Source organism: Haliotis asinina, chromosome 1 (genome assembly GCF_037392515.1).
Source record: "Haliotis asinina isolate JCU_RB_2024 chromosome 1, JCU_Hal_asi_v2, whole genome shotgun sequence".
In the NCBI taxonomy this organism is placed as follows: Eukaryota; Metazoa; Mollusca; class Gastropoda; order Lepetellida; family Haliotidae; genus Haliotis; species Haliotis asinina.
In genome coordinates, this window is record NC_090280.1 from 11827518 (window position 1) to 11853030 (window position 25513).

Consider the following 25513-nt stretch of genomic DNA (forward strand, 5'->3'; position numbering starts at 1 on the left):
ACAAAATTCGTACAAATAATAATAATAATTCGGATAATAACAGTATGTCTTCCGACTTTCAGTCTGAAGACCTAACTAGGATTGCCTCAAGGGCAATACTGACGGTCTTCAGACTTCCTCCATACACCCTCCGAGGCTATCTTCACTTGAACAGTTTCTTTGGACGCCAGCTTGACTGTCCATTGCAGTAATTTTTACATTCATTTGGCACTGAGTCAGCACTGCTGACACAAACACAAAATTCACAAACAGCAGAAAGTATGCTGAAAGGGACAATCAAATATACAGACCACTGAAAATATTAGATCCTGACATTTCCAGAATGCTAAATATTTGAACTGTAGACCTAACGACAACGGAGTTACGGCCTGTTAAAGAATCGACTGTTTCCTTGGCCATTAGAAAAGCAGAAGTGGGTGCTAATTCTAGATTTTCCAAATTGAGCAGGTTCATGCTCATGCTGTTGATCAGTGGATTGTCTTGTCTAGACTCGAGCATTTACCTGCTAACCCAGTGTAAAGCAGGTATGGCCAGTCATAGGTTCCAGATTGGGCAGATTGATGCTCATGCTGTTGATCACTGGACTGCCGGGTCCAGGCTCGATCGTTTACACATGAAAGCCATATAGTTGGAACACTGATGAGTGCGGCGTAAAAAATATACAAACTAATAGGTGTCACATTTCGCAGATCGATGCTCATGCTGTTGATCACCGGATTGTCTTGTCAAGACTGGACCATTTACAGACCACAGGCATATAGTTGGAATACTGCTGAGCGCGGCGTAAAGCAATATACAATCTAATTGCGCAGATCGATGCTCATACTGTTGATTACTGGATTGTCTTGTCCAGACTCGATCAATGACAGACCGCAGCCATATACTTGGAATACTGCTGAGTGCGGCGTAAAACAATATACAAACTAATAGGTTCCAAATTGCGCATGTCGATGCTCATGCTGTTGATCACTGAACTGCAGCGTAAAACTGCACTCACTCACTGTAACAGATTCGACTATTTCCTTAACCCTCATGTATTTCTGTGAACATTCACTGCTAAGCCAGTGTAACGCAGGAATACTGCTCAATACGGCGTAAAACAATATACAAACTACTGGAAAGATTAGATCCTGACATTTCCAAAATGCTAAATATTTGGACTGTAGTCCTAAGGACAACAGAGTTACGGCCTGTTAAAGAATCGACTGTTTCCTTGACTCTTAGAAACCCGGGAAGTGGTCAGTGTTGCTAGATTTTACGAAGCTTCCTTCACTTATCTGTGAAAAATGCCAAAATCCGAAGCACACACCCCCTCTAAGTCTTTGTGGCGTAATTGTGGCCTAACTATTGACTTTTACATGACCATAATGTGAAGCAAAAATGTTCTCCAGTTAATCATCTACCGTTTGATATTTTCAAACATCAAAGTCATTATGTTTTCGCAGAGTTGTGACATGTTTAAAAACCTTAAAAACTGCGTTTTTACAAAATTGACCAACTTTCGAGGGCGATAACTCCGAAACTATTCAAGATATCAATATGTCTTTAATGAATATAAGTAGCCCGGGGTGTGGGCTTTCAATCGACATATCAAGCACTAGGGTACTGTTCACCGTTCAGGAGCAAGCAACCTTGAAACACAGGCACGGTCAAAACTTGCGAAAATGTGCAAAATTGCAAACTTTGTCTTTCGGTCGTTATTGTGACGTAACTATTGATTTTTACATAACCATAATGTGAAGCAAAAATGTTCCCCATCCAATTCTGTATGGTTTGGTGCTATGTACGATGACATATCACAATTTTCCGCAGACTTTTGATAGTTTTATGAACCCTATGAAAACGTGTCTTGAACATTTTAGCCATCTTTCAGGGACGATAACTCCATAACTTTTCAAGATATCACAATGCCTTGAACAAATTAAGCTTTCCAGGGTATGGGCTTTCTAACGATGTATCGAACTGGTTTGTGCTATATGCCGTTCTGGAGAAGAAGATTTTTAAAGACAGGCACTGTCAAAAAGCCAACATCGACGAAAATTTCAGTTTTTTCAAAATAGCCGAAAATCTGTCATGACGGCCAACTTCCGCTATGCGTTGAATCGCTGGAGATTGATGTTGTCTACATTGTGTGAAAATTTGGTTAATTTATCTCTAATAGTTTTCGAGTTATTCGGGGTGGAAGAAAATGACATTTTGGGTTATCTGCCCTTACCGGAAGTCGCAAGTCGGGATTTTCTGTTCATTGTATACCTTTCAGCATATAGGCTATCATCCCTGAAAGTTTGATGGAAATCAGAGGCAACAGCCATGTAGGTTGAATACTACTGAGTGCGGCGTAAAATTCAACTCACTCACTGCAACAGAATGCTGATGAGTGCGGCGTAAAACAATATACAAACTAATAGGCTCGAATCTGTGCATGTCGATGCTCATGCTGTTGATCACTGGATTGTTTGGTCCAGATTCGATCAATCAGAGACAACAGCCATGTATGTGCAATATTACTGAGTGCGGCGTAAAATTCAACTCACTGTAACAGAATGCTGATGAGTACGGCGTAAAACAATATACAAACTAATAGGTTCCAAACTGTGCATGTCAATGCTCATGCTGTTGATCACTGGATGGTTTGGTCCAGATTCGATGAATTAGAGACAACAGCGATGTAGGTTGAAATCTACTGAGTGCTGCGTAAAATTCAACTCACTCACTGTAACAGAATTGACTATTTCCTTAACCCTCATGTATTTCTGTGAACGTTCACTTCTATGCCAATGTAACGCAGGAATATAGCTGAATGCGGCGTAAAGCAATATACAAACTACTGGAAAGTTTAGAACCTGACATTTCAATACCACTAATACTGCTGACTGCGGCGTAAAGCAATATTCAAACTAATAGGTTCCAAAGTGCGCAGATCGATGCTCATGCTGTTGATCACTAGCTGGAATAATGCTGAGTGCGGCGTAAAACTCAACTCACTGACTTTAACACAATCGACCATTTCCTTAACGCTCCTGTATTTCTTTGACCATTCATTGTTAGCCCAGTGTAATGCAGTTGAAGGGAAACTCGAGTTCTAATTTGACTGTGCTATAGCGGCGTTAAAAATAGATTTCTGCCTGCCACAGCGGGACGCGAGCATTTTGTTCAAACTTGAGTTGATTTTGGCTGGAAATGGGCAATTTTTCTTTCCGGCGTAATTGTGACGTAAGTATTGATTTTTACATAACCATAATGTGAAGCAAAGATGTTTCCCATTCAATGAGCTACAGTTTGGTATCATAAACGATGAGATCCAGTGTGTTTTCGCAGAGTTATGACATCTTAATGAACCCTACCAAAATGCGTCTTTGAAAATTTGACCAACTTTGAAGGGCGATAACTCCGAAACTATTTGAGATATCAAGATGCCTTGAACAAATTAAGCTTTCCAGGGTATGGGCTTTCTAATGGTGTAACAAACATGATCGTGTCATATGCCGTTCTGGAGAAGAAGATTTTCAAAGACAGGCACTGTCAAAACGCGAAAATCGGCGAAAATTTCAGTTTTTTCAAAATAGCACAAATTTTCTTCTGCTGCAAATCTTTTTTTACATGTTGAGTCTATGGGGAATTCACTTGTCTACATTGTGTGTAATTTTGGTTAATTTATCTCTAATAGTTTTGGAGATATTAAGGGTGAAAGATTTTCACATTTTGGGTTGTCCGCCCTTACCGGAAGTCGGAAGTCGGGATTTTTTTTCCATTGTATACCTTTCAGCATATAGGCTATCATCCCTGAAAGTTTCATTGAAATTCATCCAGCGGTTAGGTCAGGAGAGCTGGCACAAAATTCGTACAAATAATAATAATAATTCGGATAATAACAGTATGTCTTCCGACTTTCAGTCTGAAGACCTAACTAGGATTGCCTCAAGGGCAATACTGACGGTCTTCAGACCTCCTCCATACACCCACCGTGGCTATCTTCACTTGAACAGTTTCTTTGGCCGCCAGCTGGACCGTCTATTCCAGTGTTTTTTACATTAATTTGGCACAAAGTCAACAATGCTGACACGAACACAAACTTCACAAACTGGAGCAAAAAAAACAGAACAAACTGGATGGCAAAGTCAGATATACAAACTACTGGAAAGATGACAACCTGACATTACCCAAACACTAACTGTTTTGTTTGTAGGTCATAGGTTCCAAATTGCGCAGGTCGATGCTCATGCTGTTGACCACTGGATTGTCTGATCCAGACTCGATTAATGGCATAACGCAGCCACATGGAATATTGAATACTGCTAAGTGCGACGTAAAACAATATACAAACTAATCAGTTCCAAATTGGGCAGGTCGATGCTCATGCTGTTGATCATTGCATGTTTTGGTCCAGATTCGTTCATTAAGAGACAACGGCCATGTAGGTTGAATACTACTGAGTGCGGCGTAAAATTCAACTAACTCACTGTAACAGAATCGACTATTTCCTTAATCCTCATGCGTTTCTGTGAACATTCACTTCTATGCCAATGTAACGCAGGAATACGGCTGAATGGGCGTAAAACAATATACAAACTACTGGAAAGATTAGAACCTGACATTTCCATACCACTAATACTACTGAGTGCGGCGTAAAACAATATACAAACTAAGAGGTTCCCAATTGCGCAGGTCGACGCTCATGCTGTTGACCACTAGATCGTCTTGTCCACACTCGATCAAAGACAGACCGCAGAACATACTTGGAATACTACTAAGTGCGGCGTAAAACAATATACAAACTAATAGGTTCCCAAATGCGCAGGTCGATGCTCATGCTGTTGATCACTGGATTGTCTTGTCCAGACTCTGTCAATGACAGACTGCAGCCATATACTTGGAATACTGCTTCGTGCGGCGTAAAACAATATACAAAGTAATAGGTTCCCAATTGCGCAGGTCGATGCTCATGCTGTTGATCACTGGATTGTCTGATCCATATTCGATGAATGACAGACGGCAGCCATATACTTGGAATACTGTTAAGTGCGACGTAAAACAATATACAAACAAATCAGTTCCAAATTGGGCAGGGCGATGCTCATGCTGTTGATCATTGCATGTTTTGGTCCAGATTCGTTCATTAAGAGACAACAGCCATGTAGGTTGAAATCTACTGAGTGCTGCGTAAAATTCAACTCACTCACTGTAACAGAATCGACTATTTCCTTAACCCTCATGTATTTCTGTGAACGTTCACTTCTATGCCAATGTAGCGGAGGAATATAGCTGAATGCGGCGTAAAGCAATATACAAACTACTGGAAAGTTTACAACCTGACATTTCCATACCACTAATACTGCTGAGTGCAGCGTAAAGCAATATTCAAACTAATAGGTTCCAAAGTGCGCATGTCAATGCTCATGCTGTTGATCACTGGATGGTTTGGTCCAGATTCGATGAATTAGAGACAACAGCCATGTAGGTTGAAATCTACTGAGTGCTGCGTAAAATTCAACTCACTCACTGTAACAGAATCGACTATTTCCTTAACCCTCATGTATTTCTGTGAACGTTCACTTCTATGCCAATGTAACGGAGGAATATAGCTGAATGCGGCGTAAAGCAATATACAAACTACTGGAAAGTTTAGAACCTGACATTTCAATACCACTAATACTGCTGACTGCGGCGTAAAGCAATATTCAAACTAATAGGTTCCAAAGTGCGCAGATCGATGCTCATGCTGTTGATCACTAGCTGGAATAATGCTGAGTGCGGCGTAAAACTCAACTCACTGACTTTAACACAATCGACCATTTCCTTAACGCTCCTGTATTTCTTTGACCATTCATTGTTAGCCCAGTGTAATGCAGTTGAAGGGAAACTCGAATTTGAATTTGAGTGTGCCATAGCGGCGTTAAAAATAGATTTCTGCCTGCCACAGCGGGACGCGAGCATTTTGTTCAAACTTGAGTTGATTTTGGCTGGAAATGGGCAATTTTTCTTTCCGTTGTAATTGTGACGTAAGTATTGATTTTTACATAACCATAATGTGAAGCAAAGATGTTCCCCATTCAATTAGCTACAGTTTGGTACCATCAACGATGAAATCCGGTGTGTTTTCGCAGAGTTATGTCATTTTAATGAACCCTACCAAAATGCGTCTTTGAAAATTTGACCAACTTTCAAGGGCGATAACTCCGAAACTATTTGAGATATCAAGATGCCTTGAACAAATTAAGCTTTCCAGGCTATGGGCTTTTTAATGGTGTAACAAACATGATTGTGCCATATGCCGTTCTGGAGAAGAAGATTTTCAAAGACAGGCACTGTCAAAACGCGAAAATCAACAAAAATTTCAGTTTTTTCAAAATAGCGCAAATTTTAACCTGCCGGCTAACATTTTTTACATGTTGAATCTATGGGGCATTGAGTTGGCTACATTGTGTGAAAATTTCGTCCATTTATCTCTCATAGTTTCCGAGATATTCAGGGTGAAAGATTTTCACATTTTGGGTTGTCTGCCCTTACCGGAAGTCGGAAGTCGGAATTTTTTTTTCATTGTATACCTTTCAGCATATAGGCTATCATCCCTGAAAGTTTGATCGAAATCGGCCCAGTGGTTAGGTCAGGAGAGCTGGTACAAAATTCGTACAAATAATAATAATAATATTCGGATAATAACAGTATGTCTTCCAGACTTTCAGTCTGAAGACCTAACTAGGATTGCCTCAAGGGCAATACTGACGGTCTTCAGACTTCCTCCATACACCCTCCGAGGCTATCTTCACTTGAACAGTTTCTTTGGACGCCAGCTTGACTGTCCATTGCAGTAATTTTTACATTCATTTGGCACTGAGTCAGCACTGCTGACACAAACACAAAATTCACAAACAGCAGAAAGTATGCTGAAAGGGACAATCAAATATACAGACAACTGAAAATATTAGATCCTGACATTTCCAGAATGCTAAATATTTGAACTGTAGACCTAACGACAACGGAGTTACGGCCTGTTAAAGAATCGACTGTTTCCTTGGCCATTAGAAAAGCAGAAGTGGGTGCTAATTCTAGATTTTCCAAATTGAGCAGGTTCATGCTCATGCTGTTGATCAGTGGATTGTCTTGTCTAGACTCGAGCATTTACCTGCTAACCCAGTGTAAAGCAGGTATGGCCAGTCATAGGTTCCAGATTGGACAGATTGATGCTCATGCTGTTGATCACTGGACTGCCGGGTCCAGGCTCGATCGTTTACAGATGGAAGCCATATAGTTGGAACACTGATGAGTGCGGCGTAAAAAATATACAAACTAATAGGTGTCAAATTTCGCAGATCGATGCTCATACTGTTGATTACTGGATTGTCTTGTCCAGACTCGATCAATGACAGACCGCAGCCATATACTTGGAATACTGCTGAGTGCGGCGTAAAACAATATACAAACTAATAGGTTCCAAATTGCGCATGTTGATGCTCATGCTGTTGATCACTGAACTGCAGCGTAAAACTGCACTCACTCACTGTAACAGATTCGACTATTTCCTTAACCCTCATGTATTTCTGTGAACATTCACTGCTAAGCCAGTGTAACGCAGGAATACTGCTCAATACGGCGTAAAACAATATACAAACTACTGGAAAGATTAGATCCTGACATTTCCAAAATGCTAAATATTTGGACTGTAGTCCTAAGGACAACAGAGTTACGGCCTGTTAAAGAATCGACTGTTTCCTTGACTCTTAGAAACCCGGGAAGTGGTCAGTGTTGCTAGATTTTACGAAGCTTCCTTCACTTATCTGTGAAAAATGCCAAAATCCGAAGCACACACCCCCTCTAAGTCTTTGTGGCGTAATTGTGGCCTAACTATTGACTTTTACATGACCATAATGTGAAGCAAAAATGTTCTCCAGTTAATCATCTACCGTTTGATACTTTCAAACATCAAAGTCATTATGTTTTCGCACAGTTGTGACATGTTTAAAAACCTTAAAAACTGCGTTTTTACAAAATTGACCAACTTTCGAGGGCGATAACTCCGAAACTATTCAAGATATCAATATGTCTTTAATGAATATAAGTAGCCCGGGGTGTGGGCTTTCAATCGACATATCAAGCACTAGGGTACTGTTCACCGTTCAGGAGCAGGCAACCTTGAAACACACGCACGGTCAAAACTTGCGAAAATGTGCAAAATTGCAAACTTTGTCTTTCGGTCGTTATTGTGACGTAACTATTGATTTTTACATAACCATAATGTGAAGCAAAAATGTTCCCCATCCAATTCTGTATGGTTTGGTGCTATGTACGATGACATATCACAATTTTCCGCAGACTTTTGATAGTTTTATGAACCCTATGAAAACGTGTCTTGAACATTTTAGCCATCTTTCAGGGACGATAACTCCATAACTTTTCAAGATATCACAATGCCTTGAACAAATTAAGCTTTCCAGGGTATGGGCTTTCTAACGATGTATCGAACTGGTTTGTGCTATATGCCGTTCTGGAGAAGAAGATTTTTAAAGACAGGCATTGTCAAAAAGCCAACATCGACGAAAATTTCAGTTTTTTCAAAATAGCCGAAAATCTGTCATGACGGCCAACTTCCGCTATGCGTTGAATCGCTGGAGATTGATGTTGTCTACATTGTGTGAAAATTTGGTTAATTTATCTCTAATAGTTTTCGAGTTATTCGGGGTGGAAGAAAATGACATTTTGGGTTATCTGCCCTTACCGGAAGTCGCAAGTCGGGATTTTCTGTTCATTGTATACCTTTCAGCATATAGGCTATCATCCCTGAAAGTTTGATGGAAATCAGAGGCAACAGCCATGTAGGTTGAATACTACTGAGTGCGGCGTAAAATTCAACTCACTCACTGCAACAGAATGCTGATGAGTGCGGCGTAAAACAATATACAAACTAATAGGTGCCAAACTGTGCATGTCGATGCTCATGCTGTTGATCACTGGATTGTTTGGTCCAGATTCGATCAATCAGAGACAACAGCCATGTATGTGCAATATTACTGAGTGCGGCGTAAAATTCAACTCACTGTAACAGAATGCTGATGAGTACGGCGTAAAACAATATACAAACTAATAGGTTCCAAACTGTGCATGTCAATGCTCATGCTGTTGATCACTGGATGGTTTGGTCCAGATTCGATGAATTAGAGACAACAGCCATGTAGGTTGAAATCTACTGAGTGCTGCGTAAAATTCAACTCACTCACTGTAACAGAATCGACTATTTCCTTAACCCTCATGTATTTCTGTGAACGTTCACTTCTATGCCAATGTAACGCAGGAATATAGCTGAATGCGGCGTAAAGCAATATACAAACTACTGGAAAGTTTACAACCTGACATTTCCATACCACTAATACTGCTGACTGCGGCGTAAAGCAATATTCAAACTAATAGGTTCCAAAGTGCGCAGATCGATGCTCATGCTGTTGATCACTAGCTGGAATAATGCTGAGTGCGGCGTAAAACTCAACTCACTGACTTTAACACAATCGACCATTTCCTTAACGCTCCTGTATTTCTTTGACCATTCATTGTTAGCCCAGTGTAATGCAGTTGAAGGGAAACTCGAATTTGAATTTGAGTGTGCCATAGCGGCGTTAAAAATAGATTTCTGCCTGCCACAGCGGGACGCGAGCATTTTGTTCAAACTTGAGTTGATTTTGGCTGGAAATGGGCAATTTTTCTTTCCGTTGTAATTGTGACGTAAGTATTGATTTTTACATAACCATAATGTGAAGCAAAGATGTTCCCCATTCAATTAACTACAGTTTGGTATCATAAACGAAGAAATCCGGTGTGTTTTCGCAGAGTTATGACATCTTAATGAACCCTACCAAAATGCGTCTTTGAAAATTTGACCAACTTTGAAGGGCGATAACTCCGAAACTATTTGAGATATCAAGATGCCTTGAACAAATTAAGCTTTCCAGGGTATGGGCTTTCTAATGGTGTAACAAACATGATTGTGCCATATGCCGTTCTGGAGAAGAAGATTTTCAAAGATAGGCACTGTCAAAACGCTAAAATCGGCAAAAATTTCAGTTTTTTCAAAATAGCGCAAAATTTCACCTGCCGGCTAACATTTTTTACATGTTGAATCGCTGGGGGATTTGGTTGGCTACACTGTGTGAAAATTTCGTCCATTTATCTCTCATAGTTTCCGAGATATTCAGGGTGAAAGATTTTCACATTTTGGGTTGTCTGCCCTTACCGGAAGTCGGAAGCCGGGATTCTTTTTCCATTGTATACCTTTCAGCATATAGGCTATCATCCCTGAAAGTTTCATCAAAATCGGCCCAGTGGTTAGGTCAGGAGAGCGGGCACAAAATTCGTACAAATAATAATAATAATAATAATATTCGGGCAAAAACAGTATGTCTTCCAGACTTTCAGTCTGAAGACCTAACTAGGATTGCCTCAAGGGCAATACTGACGGTCTTCAGACCTCCTCCATACACCCACCGTGGCTATCTTCACTTGAACAGTTTCTTTGGCCGCCAGCTGGACCGTCTATTCCAGTGTTTTTTACATTAATTTGGCACAAAGTCAACAATGCTGACACGAACACAAACTTCACAAACTGGAGCAAAAAAAACAGAACAAACTGGATGGCAAAGTCAGATATACAAACTACTGGAAAGATGACAACCTGACATTACCCAAACACTAACTGTTTTGTTTGTAGGTCATAGGTTCCAAATTGCGCAGGTCGATGCTCATGCTGTTGACCACTGGATTGTCTGATCCAGACTCGATTAATGGCATAACGCAGCCACATGGAATATTGAATACTGCTAAGTGCGACGTAAAACAATATACAAACTAATCAGTTCCAAATTGGGCAGGTCGATGCTCATGCTGTTGATCATTGCATGTTTTGGTCCAGATTCGTTCATTAAGAGACAACGGCCATGTAGGTTGAATACTACTGAGTGCGGCGTAAAATTCAACTAACTCACTGTAACAGAATCGACTATTTCCTTAATCCTCATGCGTTTCTGTGAACATTCACTTCTATGCCAATGTAACGCAGGAATACGGCTGAATGGGCGTAAAACAATATACAAACTACTGGAAAGATTAGAACCTGACATTTCCATACCACTAATACTACTGAGTGCGGCGTAAAACAATATACAAACTAAGAGGTTCCCAATTGCGCAGGTCGACGCTCATGCTGTTGACCACTAGATCGTCTTGTCCACACTCGATCAAAGACAGACCGCAGAACATACTTGGAATACTACTAAGTGCGGCGTAAAACAATATACAAACTAACAAACTAATAGGTTCCCAAATGCGCAGGTCGATGCTCATGCTGTTGATCACTGGATTGTCTTGTCCAGACTCTGTCAATGACAGACTGCAGCCATATACTTGGAATACTGCTTCGTGCGGCGTAAAACAATATACAAAGTAATAGGTTCCCAATTGCGCAGGTCGATGCTCATGCTGTTGATCACTGGATTGTCTGATCCATATTCGATGAATGACAGACGGCAGCCATATACTTGGAATACTGTTAAGTGCGACGTAAAACAATATACAAACAAATCAGTTCCAAATTGGGCAGGGCGATGCTCATGCTGTTGATCATTGCATGTTTTGGTCCAGATTCGTTCATTAAGAGACAACAGCCATGTAGGTTGAAATCTACTGAGTGCTGCGTAAAATTCAACTCACTCACTGTAACAGAATCGACTATTTCCTTAACCCTCATGTATTTCTGTGAACGTTCACTTCTATGCCAATGTAGCGGAGGAATATAGCTGAATGCGGCGTAAAGCAATATACAAACTACTGGAAAGTTTACAACCTGACATTTCCATACCACTAATACTGCTGAGTGCGGCGTAAAGCAATATTCAAACTAATAGGTTCCAAAGTGCGCATGTCAATGCTCATGCTGTTGATCACTGGATGGTTTGGTCCAGATTCGATGAATTAGAGACAACAGCCATGTAGGTTGAAATCTACGTGCTGCGTAAAATTCAACTCACTCACTGTAACAGAATCGACTATTTCCTTAACCCTCATGTATTTCTGTGAACGTTCACTTCTATGCCAATGTAACGGAGGAATATAGCTGAATGCGGCGTAAAGCAATATACAAACTACTGGAAAGTTTAGAACCTGACATTTCAATACCACTAATACTGCTGACTGCGGCGTAAAGCAATATACAAAGTGATAGGTTCCACATTGCGCAGATCGATGCTCATGCTGTTGATCACTAGCTGGAATAATGCTGAGTGCGGCGTAAAACTCAACTCACTGACTTTAACACAATCGACCATTTCCTTAACGCTCCTGTATTTCTTTGACCATTCATTGTTAGCCCAGTGTAATGCAGGTGAAGGGAAACTCGAGTTCTAATTTGACTGTGCTATAGCGGCGTTAAAAATAGATTTCTGCCTGCCACAGCGGGACGCGAGCATTTTGTTCAAACTTGAGTTGATTTTGGCTGGAAATGGGCAATTTTTCTTTCCGGCGTAATTGTGACGTAAGTATTGATTTTTACATAACCATAATGTGAAGCAAAGATGTTTCCCATTCAATGAGCTACAGTTTGGTATCATAAACGATGAGATCCAGTGTGTTTTCGCAGAGTTATGACATCTTAATGAACCCTACCAAAATGCGTCTTTGAAAATTTGACCAACTTTGAAGGGCGATAACTCCGAAACTATTTGAGATATCAAGATGCCTTGAACAAATTAAGCTTTCCAGGGTATGGGCTTTCTAATGGTGTAACAAACATGATCGTGTCATATGCCGTTCTGGAGAAGAAGATTTTCAAAGACAGGCACTGTCAAAACGCGAAAATCGGCGAAAATTTCAGTTTTTTCAAAATAGCACAAATTTTCTTCTGCTGCAAATCTTTTTTTACATGTTGAGTCTATGGGGAATTCACTTGTCTACATTGTGTGTAATTTTGGTTAATTTATCTCTAATAGTTTTGGAGATATTAAGGGTGAAAGATTTTCACATTTTGGGTTGTCCGCCCTTACCGGAAGTCGGAAGTCGGGATTTTTTTTCCATTGTATACCTTTCAGCATATAGGCTATCATCCCTGAAAGTTTCATTGAAATTCATCCAGCGGTTAGGTCAGGAGAGCTGGCACAAAATTCGTACAAATAATAATAATAATTCGGATAATAACAGTATGTCTTCCGACTTTCAGTCTGAAGACCTAACTAGGATTGCCTCAAGGGCAATACTGACGGTCTTCAGACCTCCTCCATACACCCACCGTGGCTATCTTCACTTGAACAGTTTCTTTGGCCGCCAGCTGGACCGTCTATTCCAGTGTTTTTTACATTAATTTGGCACAAAGTCAACAATGCTGACACGAACACAAACTTCACAAACTGGAGCAAAAAAAACAGAACAAACTGGATGGCAAAGTCAGATATACAAACTACTGGAAAGATGACAACCTGACATTACCCAAACACTAACTGTTTTGTTTGTAGGTCATAGGTTCCAAATTGCGCAGGTCGATGCTCATGCTGTTGACCACTGGATTGTCTGATCCAGACTCGATTAATGGCATAACGCAGCCACATGGAATATTGAATACTGCTAAGTGCGACGTAAAACAATATACAAACTAATCAGTTCCAAATTGGGCAGGTCGATGCTCATGCTGTTGATCATTGCATGTTTTGGTCCAGATTCGTTCATTAAGAGACAACGGCCATGTAGGTTGAATACTACTGAGTGCGGCGTAAAATTCAACTAACTCACTGTAACAGAATCGACTATTTCCTTAATCCTCATGCGTTTCTGTGAACATTCACTTCTATGCCAATGTAACGCAGGAATACGGCTGAATGGGCGTAAAACAATATACAAACTACTGGAAAGATTAGAACCTGACATTTCCATACCACTAATACTACTGAGTGCGGCGTAAAACAATATACAAACTAAGAGGTTCCCAATTGCGCAGGTCGACGCTCATGCTGTTGACCACTAGATCGTCTTGTCCACACTCGATCAAAGACAGACCGCAGAACATACTTGGAATACTACTAAGTGCGGCGTAAAACAATATACAAACTAATAGGTTCCCAAATGCGCAGGTCGATGCTCATGCTGTTGATCACTGGATTGTCTTGTCCAGACTCTGTCAATGACAGACTGCAGCCATATACTTGGAATACTGCTTCGTGCGGCGTAAAACAATATACAAAGTAATAGGTTCCCAATTGCGCAGGTCGATGCTCATGCTGTTGATCACTGGATTGTCTGATCCATATTCGATGAATGACAGACGGCAGCCATATACTTGGAATACTGTTAAGTGCGACGTAAAACAATATACAAACAAATCAGTTCCAAATTGGGCAGGGCGATGCTCATGCTGTTGATCATTGCATGTTTTGGTCCAGATTCGTTCATTAAGAGACAACAGCCATGTAGGTTGAAATCTACTGAGTGCTGCGTAAAATTCAACTCACTCACTGTAACAGAATCGACTATTTCCTTAACCCTCATGTATTTCTGTGAACGTTCACTTCTATGCCAATGTAGCGGAGGAATATAGCTGAATGCGGCGTAAAGCAATATACAAACTACTGGAAAGTTTACAACCTGACATTTCCATACCACTAATACTGCTGAGTGCGGCGTAAAGCAATATTCAAACTAATAGGTTCCAAAGTGCGCATGTCAATGCTCATGCTGTTGATCACTGGATGGTTTGGTCCAGATTCGATGAATTAGAGACAACAGCCATGTAGGTTGAAATCTACTGAGTGCTGCGTAAAATTCAACTCACTCACTGTAACAGAATCGACTATTTCCTTAACCCTCATGTATTTCTGTGAACGTTCACTTCTATGCCAATGTAACGGAGGAATATAGCTGAATGCGGCGTAAAGCAATATACAAACTACTGGAAAGTTTAGAACCTGACATTTCAATACCACTAATACTGCTGACTGCGGCGTAAAGCAATATTCAAACTAATAGGTTCCAAAGTGCGCAGATCGATGCTCATGCTGTTGATCACTAGCTGGAATAATGCTGAGTGCGGCGTAAAACTCAACTCACTGACTTTAACACAATCGACCATTTCCTTAACGCTCCTGTATTTCTTTGACCATTCATTGTTAGCCCAGTGTAATGCAGTTGAAGGGAAACTCGAATTTGAATTTGAGTGTGCCATAGCGGCGTTAAAAATAGATTTCTGCCTGCCACAGCGGGACGCGAGCATTTTGTTCAAACTTGAGTTGATTTTGGCTGGAAATGGGCAATTTTTCTTTCCGTTGTAATTGTGACGTAAGTATTGATTTTTACATAACCATAATGTGAAGCAAAGATGTTCCCCATTCAATTAGCTACAGTTTGGTACCATCAACGATGAAATCCGGTGTGTTTTCGCAGAGTTATGTCATTTTAATGAACCCTACCAAAATGCGTCTTTGAAAATTTGACCAACTTTCAAGGGCGATAACTCCGAAACTATTTGAGATATCAAGATGCCTTGAACAAATTAAGCTTTCCAGGCTATGGGCTTTTTAATGGTGTAACAAACATGATTGTGCCATATGCCGTTCTGGAGAAGAAGATTTTCAAAGACAGGCACTGTCAAAACGCGAAAATCAACAAAAATTTCAGTTTTTTCAAAATAGCGCAAATTTTAACCTGCCGGCTAACATTTTTTACATGTTGAATCTATGGGGCATTGAGTTGGCTACATTGTGTGAAAATTTCGTCCATTTATCTCTCATAGTTTCCGAGATATTCAGGGTGAAAGATTTTCACATTTTGGGTTGTCTGCCCTTACCGGAAGTCGGAAGTCGGAATTTTTTTTTCATTGTATACCTTTCAGCATATAGGCTATCATCCCTGAAAGTTTGATCGAAATCGGCCCAGTGGTTAGGTCAGGAGAGCTGGTACAAAATTCGTACAAATAATAATAATAATATTCGGATAATAACAGTATGTCTTCCAGACTTTCAGTCTGAAGACCTAATAATATTCGGGCAAAAACAGTATGTCTTCCAGACTTTCAGTCTGAAGACCTAATAATTCGTATAATAACAGTATGTCTTCCGACTTTCAGTCTGAAGACCTAACTAGGATTGCCTCAAAGGCAATACTGACGGTCTTCAGACTTCCTCCATACACCCACGGTGGCTATCTCCACTTGAACAGTTTGTTTGGACGCCAGCTGGACCTTCCATTGCAGTCTTTTGCTCATTATACAAACTAATAGGTTCCCAATTGCGCAGGTCGATGCTCATGCTGTTGATCACTGGATTGTCTGGTCCAAACGCGATCATTGACAGATCACAGCCATATAGTTGGAATACTGCTGAGTGCGGCGTAAAACAATATACAAACTAATAGGTTCCAAATGGCTCAGGTCCATGCTCATGCTGTTGATCACTGGATTGTCTGGTCCAGACTCGATCATTGACAGACCACAGCCATATAGTTGGAATACTGCTTAGCTCCGCATAAAACAATATACAAACTTATAGGTTTCCAAATTGCCCAGGTCGATGCTCATGCTGTTGATCACTGGATTGTGTGGTCCAGACTCGATCATTGACAGACCGCAGCCATATAGTTGGAATACTGATAAGTGCGGCGTAAAACAATATACAAACTAAGAGCTTCCCAATTGCGCAGGTCGATGCTCATGCTGTTGATCACTGGATTGTCTGGTCCAGACTGGATCAATGACATACTGCAGCCATATAGCTGGAATACTGATGAGTGCGGCGCAAAACAATATACAAACTAATAGGTTTCCAAATTGCCCAGGTCGATGCTCATGCTGTTGATCACTGGATTGTCTGGTCCAGACTCGAACATTGACAGACTGCAGCCATGTAGCTGGAATACTGATGAGTGCGGCATAAAACAATATACAAACTAATAGGTTTCCAAATTGCCCAGGTCGATGCTCATGCTGTTGATCACTGGATTGTCTGGTCCAGACTCGAACATTGACAGACTGCAGCCATATAGCTGGAATACTGATGAGTGCGGCGTAAAACAATATACAAACTAATAGGTTCCCAATTGCGCAGGTCGATGCTCATGCTGTTGATCATTGGATTGTCTGGTCCAGACTCGATCAATGACATACTGCAGCCATATAGTTGGAATACTGCTGAGTGCACCGTAAAACAATAAACAAATCAATAGGCTCCAAACTGTGTATGTCGATGCTCATGCTGTTGGTCACTGGATTGTTTGGTCCAGATTCGATCAATTAGACACAACAGCCATGTAGTTGGAATACTACTGAGTGCGGCGTAAAATTCAACTCACTCACTGTAACAGAATCGACTATTTCCTTAACCCTCATGTATTTCTGTGAACATTCACTTCTATGCCAGTGTAGCGCAGGAATACGGCTGAATGCAGCGTAAAGCAATATACAAACTACTGGAAAGATTAGAATCTGACATTTCCATACCACTAATACTGCTGAGTGCGGCGTAAAGCAATATTCAAACTAATATGTTCCACATTGCGCAGATCGATGCTCCTGCTGTTGATCACTAGCTGGAATTATGCTGAGTGCGGTGTAAAACTCGACTCACTCACTGTTACACAGTCGACTATTTCCTTAACGCTCCTGTATTTCTGTGACCATTCATTGTTAGCCTAGTGTAATGCAGTTGAAGGGAAACTCGAATTTGAATTTGAGTGTGCCATAGCGACGTTAAAAATAGATTTCTGCCTGCCACAGCGGGACGCGAGCATTTTGTTCAAACTTGAGTTGATTTAGGCTGAAAAAGTGCAAATTTTCTTTCCGTCGTAACTGTGACGTAAGTATTGATTTTTACATGACCATAATGTGAAGCAAAAATGTTCTCCAGTTAATCAGCTACCGTTTGATAGCTTCATACATGAAATTCATAATGTTTTCGCAGAGTTGTGACATGTTTAAAAACCTTAAAAACTGCGTTTTTACAAAATTGACCAAATTTCGAGGGCGATAACTCCGCAACTTTTCAAGATATCAATATGTCTTTAATACATATAAGTAGCACGGGGTGTGGGCTTTCGATCGACATATCAAACACTAGGGTACTGTTCACCGTTCAGGAGGAGGCAACCTTGAAACACAGGCACGGTCAAAACTTGCGAAAATGTGCAAAATTGCAAACTTTGTCTTTCGGTCGTTATTGTGACGTAACTATTGATTTTTACATAACCATAATGAGAAGCAATAATGTTCCCCATTCAATTCTGTATGGTTTGGTGCTATGTACGAAGACATATCACGATTTTCCGCAGAATTATGAAAGTTTCATGAACCTTATGAAAACATGTCTTGAAAATTTTGGCCAACTTTCAAGGGCGATAACTCCAAAACTTTTCAAGATATCAAGATGCCTTGAACAAATTAAGCTTTCCAGGGTATGGGCTTTCTAATGGTGTAACAAACATGATTGTGCCATATGCCGTTCTGGAGAAGAAGATTTTCAAAGACAGGCACTGTCAAAACACGAAAATCGGCGAAACTTTCAGTTTTTTCAAAATAGCGCAAAATTTCTTCTGCTGCAAATCTTTTTTTACATGTTGATTCGATGGGAAATTGAGTTGTCTACAACATGTGAAAATTTGGGTTATCTGCCCTTACTGGAAGTCGGAAGTCGGGATTTTTTGTTCATTGTATACCTTTCAGCATATAGGCTATCATCCCTGAAGGTTTCATCAAAATCGGCCCAGTGGTTAGGTCAGGAGAGCTGGTACAAAATTCGTACAAATAATAAGAACTAGGATTGCCTCAAGGGCAATACTGACGGTCTTCAGACTTCCTCCATACACCCACTGTGGCTATCTTCACTTGAACAGTTTCTTTGGATGCCAGCTGGACCGTCTATTCCAGTGTTTTTTACATTAATTTGGCACAAAGTCAACAATGTTGACACGAACACAAACTTCACAAACTGCAGAAAAAAAGAAACTGGATGGCAAAGTCAAATATACAAACTACTGGAAAGATGACAACCTGACATTACCCAAACACTAACTGTTTTGTTTCTAGGTCATAGGTTCCAAATTGCGCAGGTCGATGCTCATGCTGTTGACCACTGCATTGTCTGGTCCAGCCTCGATCAATGACACCGAAGCCATAGAGTTGGAATACTGCTAAGTGCGACGTAAAACAATATACAAACTAATAGGTTCCCAATTGCGCAGGTCAATGCTCATGCTGTTGACCACTGGATTCTCTGGTCCAGACTCGATCAATGACACTGCAGCCATATACTTGGAATACTGCTAAGTGTGGCGTAAAACAATATACAAACTAATAGGTTCCCAATTGCGCAGGTCGATGCTCATGCTGTTGACCACTGGATTGTCTGGTCCAGACTCGATCAATAACAGACCCCAGTCATACACTTGGAATACTGCTAAGTGCGGCATAAAACAATAACCTGACATTTCCATACCACTAATACTACTGAGTGCGGCGTAAAACAATATACAAACTAAGAGGTTCCCAATTGCGCAGGTCGATGCTCATCCTGTTGATCACTGGATTGTCTGGTCAAGACTCGATCATTGACAGACCGCAGCCATATAGTTAGAATACTGCTGAGTGCAGCGTAAAACAATATACAAACTACTGGAAAGATTAGAGCCTGACATTTCCACAACACCAACACAGCTGAGTGCGGCATAAAACAATATACAAACTAATAGGTTCCAAACTGTGCATGTCGATGCTCATGCTGTTGATCACTGGATTGTTTGGTCCAGATTCGATCAATCAGAGAAAACAGCCATGTAGGTGCAATACTACTGAGTGCGGCGTAAAATTCCACTCACTGTAACAGAATGCTGATGAGTAGGGCGTAAAACAATATACAAACTAATAAGTTCCAAACTGTGCATGTCAATGCTCATGCTGTTGATCACTGGATGGTTTGGTCCAGATTCGATGAATTAGAGACAACAGCCATGTAGGTTGAAATCTACTGAGTGCTGCGTAAAATTCAACTCACTCACTGTAACAGAATTGACTATTTCCTTAACCCTCATGTATTTCTGTGAACGTTCACTTCTATGCCAATGTAACGCAGGAATATAGCTGAATGCGGCGTAAAGCAATATACAAACTACTGGAAAGTTTACAACCTGACATTTCCATACCACTAATACTGCTGACTGCGGCGTAAAGCAATATTCAAACTAATAGGTTCCAAATTGCGCAGATCGATGCTCATGCTGTTGATCACTAGCTGGAATAATGCTGAGTGCGGCGTAAAACTCAACTCACTGACTTTAACACAATCGACTATTTCCTTAACGCTCCTGTATTTCTTTGACCATTCATTGTTAGCCCAGTGGAATGCAGTTGAAGGGAAACTCGAATTTGAATTTGAGTGTGCCATAGCGGCGTTAAAAATAGATTTCTGCCTGCCACAGCGGGACACGAGCATTTTGTTCAAACTTGAGTTGATTTTGGCTGGAAATGGGCAATTTTTCTTTCCGTTGTAATTGTGACGTAAGTATTGATTTTTACATAACCATAATGTGAAGCAAAGATGTTCCCCATTCAATGAGCTACAGTTTGGTATCATAAACGATGAAATCCATTGTGTTTTCGCAGAGTTATGACATCTTAATGAACCCTACCAAAATGCGTCTTTGAAAATTTGACCAACTTTGAAGGGCAATAACTCCGAAACTATATATTTCAGATATCAAGATGCCTTGAACAAATTAAGCTTTCCAGGGTATGGGCTTTCTAATGGTGTAACAAACATGATTGTGCCATATGCCGTTCTGGAGAAGAAGATTTTCAAAGACAGGCACTGTCAAAACGCTAAAATCGGCAAAAATTTCAGTTTTTTCAAAATAGCGCTAATTTTCTTCTGCTGCAAATCTTTTTTTACATGTTAAGTCGATGGGGAATTCAGTTGTCTACATTATGTGTAATTTTGGTTAATGTATCTCTAATAGTTTTGGAGATATTAAGGGTGAAAGATTTTCACATTTTGGGTTGTCTGCCCTTACCGGAAGTCGGAATTTTTTTTTCATTGTATACCTTTCAGCATATAGGCTATCATCCCTGAAAGTTTCATTGAAATTCATCCAGCGGTTAGGTCAGGAGAGCTGGCACAAAATTCGTACAAATAATAATAATAATTCGGATAATAACAGTATGTCTTCCGACTTTCAGTCTGAAGACCTAATAATAAGAATCGGATAATAACAATATGTCTTCCAGACTTTCAGTCTGAAGACCTAATAATAAGAATCGGATAAAAACAATATGTCTTCCAGACTTTCAGTCTGAAGACCTAATAATATTCGGGCAAAAACAGTATGTCTTCCAGACTTTCAGTCTGAAGACCTAATGATACTGATAACCAGGTCTAAATCATGACAAAACCATCACAAATAGTATTCATAGTATGTCTATATAGTCTGTGATGACTTAAAAAAAACACTTCATGTACAGTAATAAAAGTAATGCAATAAACCTTTCAATGGCATAAAATTGTCTGATGTTATTTATAACCTTATTAAACGATAAGGCATTGCCCTCTAGAAGGCATAAAAAACATGCCTTTTGCTCAGTAGGATTAAGTGATACAACAGGTTATGCTGGCCTTGATAGTCAAAAGGAACTGCATTGGTATCCATAGTTATTTCCGTATTAATGTGGGCATCCAGACTCTCCCAAAATTGTTTTACATATTCACATTCACATTCACAAGTGTTCCTGGTCAGTTTTACACAAAGAGCAAATATCAACATTGATTTGACGTAAATATATTTTATTCATTAAAGGTCACATGCAACCAAAAAATCAAACATAATTAAAACACATTTATCACTTATTCATGACATATAATATACATTGCTGCTTTTAAAAAAACAAATAAACAAAATTATAAGCGTACAATCGCGATTCAAAAGTGCAATATTTTGTACTTGGGCTTACTTCCCCCGAAACGAAGCCCTCGGGAGACCGAGCCCAGTCTTAGCACCTGGATGTGCACTCAAGTGTAACGACGGATTCTGATTGGCTGTTTCATTTGCTGATCTGCTGAGGGTTCATTGTGTGTACAGACAGATGATCTGTTTGATGGGCATTTTAGAAGTATAGCGAGTCACAAGAAAGTAAGATTCTTTATGGATAACAACTTCTTTTTGTGTACTTGATGCGTCGTTTCAGTATGGATTCATATACTGTTGTCAAACAAACTCATACACACTAAAACAAGTCGTTATCCATGAAGAATGTATATAGAGATGTTGGATTTTGAAAATACATGTTCTCCGAATTTGCGCTCGATCCAATCAAAAATGACATCAGTAGAGATGGTAAACTACTGCGTGGCTGGAATCTGTCATTCGTCCAAGTACAAAGCAGGACTTGAAAATGACAAGAGTTTGCGCCAGTTTCCGTCAGATCCAGTCATCCGAAAAAAGTGAATGTAGTTTGTTTGCAACCCACTGACATAAAAACATGTCATGTGTATCACACGTGCCTAATTACATAATGTGGCAGAGACGGGACGCGGGGGCGCGAGTCATAAATCAACTTATTTTCTTTATGTCGTATACTCTGATAGGTGTTAAGTTCAAATTACACGTGGTCAATGATTGAAACTGTGTACTGCATGTTGTCTTTAGCAGACAGGCAGGCAGACATATAGGTGTGAATAAACCAGACAATGAGCTCTGTGACAGAGACTGCTTACCACAATCAACAAGTTTTTTTTACGTAACGAGTAGATCATTTACTTGTTTGTGTACACAACCAACATTAGACTACTGCTCACAACCTCAGACGCTGGGCATGCATACTGTTTCAAGCTCCGCGAACCTATTCACTGCGCATGCGTTATGGACGCAGCGCAGCACAACTGTTGAAACCAGTTTTCCCCCCAGCGCTGGGGGGAATTTAGTGAAACGTTTGAACTCCGATTTCGCGGGCTTTTTTTTCATCGCGTTTTTTTCAACTTTATAGGTTGAATTGGCAATTTTTATGATTCGTTTCGGTAAGTGCATACCGAAAGGTACCAGAATCTGCAAAGTTGTGTTTTACGTTGCATGTGACCTTTAAGAAAAGGATTGGGCACAAGTTATCCAACTTAGAAAAGCCTTCTCCCGATAATTGCAAATTCATCTTAATCTTACAACATACGCAAGAGACAGACAGAGGATAGGGTATGTACAACAGATGTTAACTAAGAAAGCGTTTTGTTTGAGAGATATAGATATGTACACATTTGAAAACATTCTGATTTTCAGTAATTGAGAGACCTACACTGCCATTTAAGATGAAATTAATATCAATATCATCGTTTGTTAGGTTCATAACCATTAATTCTTTCTACGTATAGATGTGGAGTAGAAATGTAAGTGGAATTCTATAGGTTTAATATCTTTCGTACAACACCAGTGCTGGACAAATATATTTGGCCATTTGGAGAGGTCAGATTAAAGCTTTGCACTCACTTATCACACACCATGAATAGGTTGTTATTCAATCATGTGGATGCTATTTTTGTGGAATTATTCTCTCTCAAGAGGTTTTCAAATTTATTTTCATTACATGTGGACTGAATTGTCTTTTAAAAGAGTGTGTGCACTGTGCAAACCGACTTGGAATGTTGCAGCATCTTAAATATTCTGAAAAAGTTACAGGTAAGAAGAGAAAGTATACTTACCAAAAACACTTCATCATAACAGTTACAACAAAATTAAGTCAATGTGTAAAAAGGGAAGGAAAACAGTGAGACAGTAGGATGTTGTTTTAACAGTATTAAACAATATCTTTACCCAGTCAAAAAGGAAAATATAAAAAGCAAACATTGGTATTTTGTTATTATTTAATTATTAATCATCAAAAGGGACATTAATATTTCAACTTAGCCCACTTGAAGCCTGTACAAAATTGACTCCCCTCCAGTACCAAGCCAGTTTGTGCATTTATTGTTAGTATTCAAAAACTGCTTTGTTTCGTTTGCCTGCCGATCCCAGTTTTAACAAACCCAACTGGTACACACGACCCTGTGACGTCACGAGGCAAAATGGCCGCATCCGACTGTGGAAAATACGGGGTGGTGATGAATATAATTGTGTTGAATTTTAAATAAATTTTTTCAAGGTAAGACAGCAATCGGATTTTGTACCTAAAGGATAGATCTTTCGATCCGTGTACAAATATACATGCGATGCTTCGTTTTTCAGTGTTTCTGCAGTCAAAAACCTTCCCGGTAAAAATCGCCGGGAAAGTGCTCCTCATAAAATAGGGTTGGGACGCTAAACGTCGGTGTATGCCTTGGCAGGAACACGACGTTTAGCTTGCTGAACTACATATACAGTTCATAAACTCTATTAACGTCTACACATCTTGTACCATGTGTGGTGATATTAAACATTTCAATGTAAAATATAGATGGCGGTCCAGTCTCTGAATCATAATCATCTGTTCATACATACCATGAATCATGATGCATGGTACCATTAAAACAATGTAAAGATACATGCGTGATCGGCATGAAAATCATGAAGGGTATACTCACAAACAACGTCCTCTCCCATCAAAACAAAGAATAATCCATCGGAAGAAAGAATATCCCGTCTAAATATTGCATATCACACATATTCCACACATTTGTACATTATAATCCATGAAGCCGCAGAGTAACACGTCGCACAACCCACGCCTCTGCCCTCTCACTCTCAGGGTAGGTAGACAAAGACGCTTACAGTCAAACAAAGATATTTTCGCGCGGTTTTAGGTACACACGTGTCTCAGCCTAAAAAACCGGTTCTGTGTCAAAACGGTTCTGTCAAACCTGTGCGCAAACGCCCCTCACTCAAAACGGACACACAACTAAAACGGCTACCTATCCCAAACAGTTGCCCACATTTCTAAATAAGTCTTATTTGTAACTGTATATATGAATAATAATAATGACATACTATTTGTATTTGGTATGTTAGCACAATGTGGATGAAAATGACACAATACTGCATTCAGGGTGAATATTTATTTTATTTCAGATGGATCTCCAGACCAAAATAGATACGTTTGACAATTATGACAACTTGATCAAGTGGGCAGAAGAAAATGGGTTGTCCAGTGATGAGCGAGTAGACATGAGGGCTATATGCTTGCTATGTAGACAGACAGAAGATCAGTCAGTAACAACACCTGAAGACCAGCTAGTAAAAGATCTTCAATTTACCCATGAGGAAATGGAGGAAATGACGTCTTTATATAACCTCAGCTCTAATGACAGTCCCCACTTGGACAGTATTGATCCAACATTAAACCAGGTCCAGAGACAGAAGGGTTTACCATATTCCTTCTGTGGAACTACATTCAGGAAAATGACCGCACTTCGTCTACATAAAAAGACCTGCACCAAGCGCCCCTCAGATCTGTCAACTGACCTCCATCCTCCAAAAAGACAACGTACAATTAACCAGTATGGTGGTGTAGGGTCACCCCTCCCTGATGCTGAGTCTCCTAAAACTCAACCCTATACTT

General features: G+C 40.1%; 1 protein-coding gene across 1 annotated transcript in view; it reads right to left on the minus strand.

Annotated features, from left to right (window-relative positions):
- LOC137283412 (uncharacterized) overlaps positions 1-24808 on the minus strand; it is a 45484-nt gene extending 20676 nt beyond the window's left edge. The window contains exon 1 of the mRNA XM_067814924.1: positions 24540-24808. The gene's annotated coding sequence lies outside the window, so the exon portion shown is untranslated. The remainder of the gene's footprint in view (positions 1-24539) is intronic.
- Positions 24809-25513: the final 705 nt, after the last annotated feature.